Source organism: Castor canadensis, chromosome 5 (assembly GCF_047511655.1).
Source record: "Castor canadensis chromosome 5, mCasCan1.hap1v2, whole genome shotgun sequence".
NCBI classification, from domain to species: domain Eukaryota; kingdom Metazoa; phylum Chordata; class Mammalia; order Rodentia; family Castoridae; genus Castor; species Castor canadensis.
Window position 1 is genome coordinate 124791141 of NC_133390.1, and position 10054 is coordinate 124801194.

General features: G+C 41.9%; 1 protein-coding gene across 17 annotated transcripts in view; it reads left to right on the top strand.

Annotated features, from left to right (window-relative positions):
* Rbms3 (RNA binding motif single stranded interacting protein 3) overlaps nucleotides 1-10054 on the top strand; it is a 1393896-nt gene that overhangs the window by 1376784 nt on the left and 7058 nt on the right. The gene's annotated exons all lie outside the window — the stretch shown is intronic.

A 10054-nucleotide genomic window follows, 5' to 3' on the forward strand; every position in this document is an offset into this window, starting at 1 on the left:
TAGTATGGAACTGTCAAGGGGACTGCCTTTGCCCCTGTAGGTGTAGGCACATTTATTCCCTCATTTCTAGGTGCCACAGGTATTGGGGCTCATTGTAAATGGTGATCATTTCCAACCTGAGTGGCCTGGGCCAGAACCCATTGCATTTCTAATGAGGAAAGAGTCTGGTCTAGTAGAAGCATGATATCATTTTATGTCAATTCAAAGGTTTGGATCACAGAGATAAAGGCTTGAATGTATTTGTCTGGACAGTATAGCTGTCCAGATAATTTTTAATTTCCCTTAGATCTGATAGCTGGAAGGGGACATAGACTTACCCTCTTCCTACCATTGCCTGTTGAAGGGGGAAGCACCCATTAGGACGTTCTGAATATTAGGGTGGCTTAGAAGGTAGGGCAGAGGGTGGAGCAGTAGGGGTGGGGGGCCTTGTCATTGAGAAGGGGCTTTTTTGGTCCTCCTTTCCATGTTTATCCTGTGGCTTACAAAGAATGGCCAGCATTTGAGTACCTAGGTAGTAATTATGGAGCCAATCTGGGTGGTCTTGGAGTTAAAAGAAAATTTGCATAGGGGACCTCAGTTCACTTTTTTCCCTTTTATAGAAAAGGTCTAATTAGAGTATGGTATTGTAATTTATGGAACCCTGTGAAGGCCACTTCTCTTGGTCACCCAAGGCATACTGAGGCCAGGCCTCCGTACAAAGCTTCCAACATTTACAAGCCAGAAGACTGGAAGGTGCAGGTCCCATCTAGAAAGAACAAAACTCTAGGATCCTGCCTTTTTGCTAACAGCAGGCAGCCTATTTAATAAAGGCTACTTTTTAAACAAAGGAATGAATCATCTATAAAGTTAGAGAAGGCCATTCAGAGGGCATCCCAGGGCAATAACAGTACCACAAGGGACAACTAGTGCTAATATTTGGAGGGAAAAATTTATGCTGAGGATGAAAGTATAGGAAATTTTAAATGAGAAGTTTAGAGACCACAGTAATGCCCATTTTGCTGATCCTGAGACTATAACCTTGAGATAACAATTGGCTTACAAGGAGTGGGTCTGGTGGCCCGAGGTGTGAGGTGGGGCTGGGAGCAGGGACTGTGCAAGATGCCACCCCCCCACATACACCCGGGACAAGCGACCCTGTCTGCCTAGGCCTGATCCTGCGGCCTGTTGCCCCTCCCCCCTTCCTGTGTACTCACACCTGCATGCGTTTATTCTAGGAGAAGTGACAGCAGGCCACAGCCACCACCATGTGTGGCTGGTGGCCTGAATGTGTGTTGGGTCCTTTCTATGGATTCTGTGGCAGGTGTTCCCACTGTGCCTAGGGGCTGGCATCCGTGTGCGTGAGCACACCTGTTTGTTTCCCCTCCTCCCCTTATGGGGGCAGAGTTAGGGTGAGTGTGGCAGCTGCAGTTTTTTTGTAAGTGCTTTTGCTTCGCCGGTGCCTAGCAGTTGATTTAAAGTTGCTTTAGACTGAGGGGGCTGACAAACTAGTAGGAATAACTTAAGTCGTAAGGTACCATGCTACAAGTTTTTCATGGGAGGCCAGGGTCCCGGTAAGCCCAGGGAGGGGAAGGCAGACAGAGACAAAGGACACACAGTGAGACCATGGAGGAAGCAGAAAAGGTGTCCTGACATCTTAGGTAAGGGAGGGGAAGGCAGAGCCTGGAGGCATGACACACACCTGAGGGATCAGCCATCACCTGTGCCTCTAAGTCACTTCCACTGGGTGGTACTGGAACACTTTCAGCAACACGAAACTTCCACTCTCCGGTCACTGTCTCAGGAAGAAGGGGCATTAGACAGGGGGGAAAAGAGAAGCAGTCATCAGATGCCATAATCAATCAGGACTCCCCCAACGTAGCATGAGGTATACCCGAATAACCCCCAGGCTTGGTCTTGGCCCACAGGGAGGGAGCATGAGCTCCCCCAGATTCAGAATCACTGTGAGGCCAGAGTTGGCAAGGAGCGGCTGGCTTGACACCATGATGGGAAAGTCTCTCAGGAAGATAGGAAGAGACAGGCACCATGAGAAGTGCAAGAAAGTCTGCTTACATGGGGAAGGAGGAGGTTCAGGAGAGGATTTGGTTGTTTTAGAGGCTGGTTAGAGGCTAATAGAACCTGCACAGGAGAAAAGGAAGTACAGAGGGAGAGTTTGGTGCAGAGATAGGAAAAGGATTGGGTGTAGGGTATTTCCATTCACCAGTGCACTCACAGAAATTGTATAAATCCCTTAAAATATTGGGATTGAAAGTGCCATTAAGTGGCCATTTTGAGGCATTGTCTAATGGATATTGGGGCCAGGCCTGATTACAGAGAAAAATGAGCTTTCGGGGCTTAAGATCAGGTGTTAGGCAAAGGGGCCCAAGGTTGGCCAAGAGACATCCCAATGGGAAGTCTGAGGGAATTTGGGACGGTCCAACTCCCATGGTGAAGCCTGAACTGAGGAGAGGATATGACAGACGTCCCCGAAATATCAATTCCTCAGGAGAGAGTAGAGGTGAGGCCCACAGTCCTAGGGGACCTGGTCCCCAGGGACGAGAGCAAGCCGAGACCTAGTGCTAGGATTTTGAGGAAATGAGAAAGAGATCACAACTCTGCGTGTGAGGAGGACTCACCGAGAGAGGACCTTGAGGAGGATTGGCCTGTGGTGGATGGCAATCAGAGGGGCACTGGGGCAGAGGAAAATTCCCTGTGAGCAGTGAGGGCGTCTTCTAGGATCAGGGGTTCCAGCAAAGCAGCTCAGATCCTGGAGGAAGGGAACAGGAGTAGAGAGAGAGAGAGAGAGAGAGAGAGAGAGAGAGCAGGATGGAGGGGAGGCCAGGAGAGCAAGGTCAGTGCCAGGAGTGCACCCAATCTGAGTCATGGCACCAAAATGTTAGGAAAAATGCTGCTCACAAAGAAAGCTCACAAGAAGAAAAGCCTCACGTCCAAGAGCAAGGTTTAATGGCAGGCTCAAATTGCCAGGCTGGCTGGGGAAAGATGGTGCAGCACTGACTCTGGGCTAGGTGTGGCTTCTATAGAAGAGAGAGCTTGAGGAAGTTAGCGCATGCGTGGGAGTCTCCGAGTGGTAGCACAAGCCAGCAATCAACGAGGCAAAGTGAGGCCTGAGGATAAAATGGCCACCAATTCACAAAATGGCGACATTATTACTCTATCACCCCCATATATGTATGTCTATGTATATATGTATAGATATATGTATAAGTACATGTACATGTGTATTTACATTTATTTAGTTATCATACTGGCTCTGTTTCCCTGGAAAACCCTGACTAATACACTGTTTATAGACATATCACAGGGAGTAGGTTAAACTGTTTTTGTCTGTTCTAAAATATAATAAGGAAATGAGTGATCCTGTGACTAGAACTGTCCTGCTAGCAGTTTAGTGATTCCTGGGCAAGTGAAAATAATGCGTCTATTCAATCAACACTTATTAGCCACCTGCTATGTGACAGGCAACATTCTAGTTTAGCAACTAGAAAAGGCCAATTGAATAAGTGGATTTTCCCCCACTGTCCCTCAGAGTTTACTTCCTATAATTCGTAATCAATGGATAAATTAAAAAATATAAAAGAAGCAAAATTTCAAAGTTGATTATTCAAAAATGTTCTTGTGATAGAAAGTGATGAGGTGGACTCCTAGAATTTGATGTCAAAGAAACCCTTTCATAGAGTCTGGGATCTGGAAGACAACTAGAAGCTAAGGTGAGAGATGTGAGATAAAGCAGTCTAAGCAGAGGGAACCAGAAGTTTGGAGGTCACTAGGAGCCTATGGATGTAAGGCTGGAGTGTCTGGACTGATGGAGAGAGTTATAGGAGATGAGGTCAAACATGCCAGCTGCTCTTAAGTCTTCAGCCTTAGATACTTGACTTTGCTGGTAACTATGCTTGGTCTTATTCAAAGTGAGTCAGAAATCTTTGGAGGGCTTTATAAGAAGTGGCAATCTTTGATTTACGTATCAATGGCTCTACTACCAATGAAGACTGAATATAGAGGAACATGTTTCAAGAATGGCTTTCAAGATACAGATTTTCTCCCTTATTGGAACTATAATGAACCTCTTGTCTTCCTGCCCAATTCACTGAGCTTTAGTGGTCCCCAATTACCACCTCACGTGAGGAGCTGTCTTCTTTCTTAGGGATGCCCCCACTAAGGGGTGAAGCTCCCTACTGTGCTCATTGTGTGATGTGGAGGGAAGCAGGTTCTGTCTGGCCTAGAGAGAGCATCTCTGCCTCTCACTAATTCTGGTGATGGTCCCATCATCCATCTCTGGGTCCAGATCCAGCTTCAGAAGTAGGAGCTGTATCATACCAGTCCCTGTACCAGGAGACAGGATTCATTTCTAAGCACTTACAGTTTAGGGCAGGGTTGGGCTCTATATGTACACAAAATATCTGTAGTGTAAGGAAGAAAATGAAAAGAACCCTTATAAAGCAAGAGGAGGATGCATTCCATTTCTCCCACTTGGGAAGCTTTGGTGAAGGTTATTGAACCTGGAGCTGGGTCTCACAGGAAGGAACACTCTTCTAGGTAGTGTAACAGCTTGACCAGCTTGAACAGCTTGACTGAGCATGAGGGCAGGAACTCAGTGTTTCTTTGAGAATTGAAGGCAGAGTCAAAGAACCCTCTGAAATGGCAGATTAGACCCTGATTCTAACATCGGGTGCTATGGTGAGGCATTTCCTCTGTTCTATGACTGCTCTTCTAATTGAGGTAGGCTGTGAACTTGGAAACAATGGAAATCAAGCCCTGTTTTGGCTGTGATTCAGGCAGGAAGAAGCAAAGATCTGAAGTAGTATGATGTTGGGGTGTGATAGTGGGAATAGGAAGTACAGTGGAGCATAGACTGAAAGAAAATAGGCTAGCCTCAGGAAAAAGTTAGGGAGACCCCATGCCAACCAATAGCTGGGCATGGTGGTACGTATCTGTCATCCCAAGTTATGAAGAAGGCTGAGATAGGGAAAACTGTAGTCAAGGATAGCCTAGGCAAAAAAAGGTTTGCAAGATCCTAACTCAACAGAAAAAAGCTGGGTATGGTGGTATGCACCTGTCTTTCTAGCCATAGCCTAAAATAGGAGACTCTCAGTCCAGGGTGACCTGTGCAAAAAGCGAGACCCTATCTCAAACATAACCAGAGCAAAAAAGTCTGGAGATATGGCTCAAACGGTAGAGTGCATGCCTAACAAGCTCAAAACTCTGAGTTCAAATCTCAGTATTTCTTGAAAAAAAATTGGACTTTAAATTTCAAAAAAAAAAAAAAAAAAGGAAAAACAAAACAACAGAGTTATTGATGGCAATAACAGAGAAGGTAAGACAAAAACCCAGGAGGGCGCGATTATGGCAGAGATGATTTTAATTATCCCATCAATTCCAATTCTAAGAAGCTTTTTTCCTTGAAGTATTTGATGAAGTCTGAATCTGACCACATACAGCTTTCACAGTTTGTTTAAAATAATGGTGACACTCTGGTCATTTGCCTTGATTCTTATGGTTGACAATGCTATTTTCCAAAGATAATAAATATCCAGAAATGACCCACCCTCATCCATGTCCTCATGGTAGTAGAAATGATGACCTGGTGTCCTGGATACAATAGGCCAAGGGTGAGAACACTGGGACATGGCACATTCCAAAAGTATGACTTGGGGAAACCAATTACATCCTCTTGTAGACATTTCATTAAACCTGGTAAAAATGAAAACAGGTCCTGCTTATGTTTTCAATGTCCTCTTTATCCATGATAGAAAGTCCTCAGAGCTTTTCAATAGAAATAACAAAATAGTGAATGAAAGACACAGAGTTGACCTGAGCCCTTGATCATGCAAACTGGTTACCTTCCTTGGGGAGGGTCTGAGGGATGCAAAAGCACCCACAGAGACATTGGCTTGTGTTCTTTGAAGCTATCTGACCATACCTAACATGAAAAATTCATTCGGTTTAGATTTGATGATTTTCTAGATGTAGGACTATATTTTCCATACAAAGGCCACCAGAAATCTATGCCATGACAGTTCCATTTTGAAATCAAGCCTCAAGCAATATCCTAAAGTTAGTTATAGTCTATAGATTTTTCCAAATTCTTGTTATATCTTTCCAGTTCTAGTATAATGAAAAGTTTCTCTAAAATAATTTAGCTAATCCACATTATCTTAAATACTCCAAATTTCACTAATGGCAGCTCGTTTCTAACATCATTATGCTAATTAACATGCTACTACTTTCATCAGGCAACCCATTTCTAACAGTCATTATGCTAATCGAGATATGGACAGCTTAACAGTTTAACGTACTTATGCAAACCTCTGGCCTTTCTCATTAAATGCTAGCTGACCTCCTGTGGGGTGTGAAAGTTTGATTAGGGCAGCCCAGTGCCCCTGAAAAGTAGCTTGACACATCACATGTACATTTAACACCCAAATGTCTATACTAAAGAGAGTGTCAATTATAGTCATCACAACCAAAGTTTGCTGTAGAAAAGTTTGAGAAATTTGAATGACCTACCTATGACTAAACAAACTACATTTGGGATTAGCAAATATTTTAATATTCCAAATTCCACTAAAACCCACTACTTTCACTTTCTGTTTATGAGAGTTTGTTCTCATTGTTAAAGGAAGTTACTAATACAAAGACTACTCTGGGTTCTTTTTTTCAGAAGGAGGAAATGATAAATAGAGGTTAGGTTGAAAATTCCATTTTCCACCCAAGTTATCTATTTTTATTTCTGTTATGTAGGGAAACTTAAAAATAGGTTTAAAATAAAAAAAAAATAGGCCTTCAAATTAAATTAAATTCTAATATGCAGAACTTGGAGACTTTGAATCAAATTCCACTTTTGTGATTCCCAGTTTCTTAATTCTTTGGAGCCTGATTTTCTTCTTTAAAGCTAGAGGATTAGACCATTGTTCTCAAAAAGTATAAATTACTTCTTTGATGAGAAGGGGAGGTTTTTCTTCATGCCCTGGAGTGAGTTAGGGTTAGGAAGCCCCTGAGCACTTCCTGCTCAAATCAGGTGGGATGCAGGGCTTTAAAGCTGGGAGAAATCCTAAAGCCAATGAACCACAGTACTAATGAACATGACCTCCTAGAGGGCCAGAGAAACACTCCAAATAATGTACTTCCTGAAAGATGAGAGTGTGTGCTGCCATCTCCTATGGAATTCTAAGATATTTAAAAATATGTATGTTAAATTTTGATTGTCTAAATGTTGACTATTGTGATGCCAATGTAAGACATTATATTCTTTTTAAAACAATTCTTTATTTTGCTTCCCTAGCCACTTAGTTCACCTGTGGATAATCCACAGTGTGCAGTTTTTCCCAAACTGGATCACAGAACTTTTCTTTTTACATAGCATCCCATGATGCTAATCTGTCAGAAATTACCATGAGAAATACCAAATCATTAGATGATCTTCAAGATTTCTAAAGTGCTAGATTTCGGAGACAATAATTTGTAATTTCCCAATCTAGTCACTCTGCCTTTTTGGAAAGGAGGTTGGTGAGATGATGCAAAATGACTCTGTGTTCTTAAGTTCAGTCAAACCCCTCCATCTACATTCACTCTGACACCAAAAAGCTCTTTTCCTCTGCAATTTCTTATTATTCTTCAGCTTTTCACTGGCTGACTGAACTGTCATGCACACCAAATTCCTGTACATTTTCAGAACATTGATGATGTGCAAATTATGCCTGTGAGTCATAGAACATTCTATGTGCACAGTGTGTTAGTTTGCAAATGGTTTTCATACTGACCTCTTTCACATAAATTATTCTTACAACCTATTTTTTTTACTGACTTCATCTCATTGTCCACCTTAAAATATTAACTAATGACCTTAGCCTTGAAAATTGAGAATCCTTCTGTCTTAATGAATACCAGTACCATTCCTAAGCATTCTGTAAATATGCATTTAAGACAGAGAAGGTGGCCAGAAGTGAATTCAGTTCTGATAAATAGCAACATGTTTTTTCCACAAGTTTCAGCAAGGAAACATGAATATGCAAAGTGCAACCATTTCTCTCTCCACATTTGTTTGCATGTAGCAATGAAGCCACTTGAAGGACCAAGCAGATTTTGGGAGTGGCGACTGGAAACAGTATACATTTGTAAAACCTGAAAAGAGCTCCAGCCTTGCTCATAAGTTGGTACTTCTGAGCTCAGTGCACTTCAAGCACCACACAGAGGGCTTTTATGACACAGTAGTCCCCGAGTAAGATCCTGTCAGTGAACAGCTGTTGTGGAGATTCATGATGTGTTAGTTCAATGCACAATGGAAGATGGGATTGGGAATAGAAAACAGACCACAAAATCAAAACAGACACAAACTCAAAAACAAAATATGCTAGAAAGATAGATTTTAGAAATAAATGCAGCATGTCTATAGTTTGCAAAGACAGAGAAGAAAAATATAGGCCATGGTTCTCATGACTACTACTAATAAAAGTTACCTTATTTTTCCTGCTATTACGAAAATTGTAATTTCATTTCTTCTTGGAAAAAATGCAGGAGAGAAAAAAATTATTCCTAGAGACTTCAACTATTTGTAAAAAATTGAAATATTCAGTCTATCAATCAGTTGTTCTCCTTATATGACTCTAGGAACAAATTAATTGGGTTCCTAATAGTCACCACTGGCTCACATGATGACTTTATGCAAATTTGGAAAAAGAGAACTCTTAGCTCTCCTTAGAGGGCCAGAAAAATAGTCCAAATAACGTATTTCCTGAAAGATTAGAGTGTGTGCTGCCATCTTCCTATGGAATTCTAGGAGATTAGAATTTCCTTAAATAATTGCAGAGCTGTCCTGTGCAAAGAATAAACTTACACTACCTACAGGTCACATTTAGATGAAAGCCACTTCCCTCAGAGAACAGTATGACAGCAAAAAGCTTCACAGATCTTCTGATTCCCAGCTGCTTAATGTCATCAACAAGATTCAGGGTTCCAGGGTACAGGTGCACAGATTGCTCAAGGCTTAAGATGCATTGTTGGAGGAGGGTGGCACAGGGCTGCATCTGCCTTGAGCAAATGCGTGGGGCTTATTCAAATTTACAAAAAGCCCTCAAAACCTATTAAACTGTGTGATACCTAGCCTGATATTCTAGCCTATGGGCACCAGCATCTTAATTTTGCCACTTACAGAAGCAGGAGGGCTTTGCCTACCCCAGTTGGGCTGTGCAGTATCATTTGTGTAGCTAAACACCTATTGGGAAAACCACTTCCCAGACTCCTGGAGAGTCAAGAGTAGCAGTTAAATATAGTTTTTGTTCTCAAGAATTTATAATCTTTATTTATTTATTTTTTGAAATGGTATCTTACTATGCTACCCAAACTGGCCTTGAATTCCTGAGCTCAAGTGACCTTCTGCCTCAGCCTGCCAAACAGCTGGGACTACAGGCACACACTACAATGTCCAGAAAAGAAAAACTGTCTGGATGAAGGCAACAAACAAGGAAGAAGAATTGTCTGTCTTTTTTCCTGAACATACTTGTAAAATACCACAAGATAACATACATCTCAATTATCTTAGATACATAGTAGAGAATCACAAATTTGTTGACTGAGTTAGTTATAAATCAGTCCTATGGTAGCTCTGAAGGGATATAATTGCTTTAAGAAACTATGAAGGAATTATAAAGGAAGTCAGACCTTAAGAACTAGATTCCATGCACATGGGGAATTGTATTTGTCTGTTTTCTGTTGCTGTAACAAACTAACTGAAGCAGACTAATATATAAAGAAAAGAGGTATACTTAACTCACAGTTTTAGAGGATAAAAGTCCAAAATTGGGCAGTTCCATGTGTTTGGCTTCTGCTGAGGGTCTCCTTGGCAGACAGCATCATGGTGGAGCAAGTGTTAGAGGGATTAAGTGATGAGCAAGTGTTAGAGGGATTAAGTGAAGAGCACAGAAGATAATTTCAAAGCTGTGTTGAGAATGGGGAAGTTTCAGGCTAGCTCATTTATAACAACTTGCTCTTTCGAAAACCAACTCAAGATCCCAAGATCCTGCTGCCTTAATCCAAAGGCAGTGTCATGGTGACTTGCCACTAG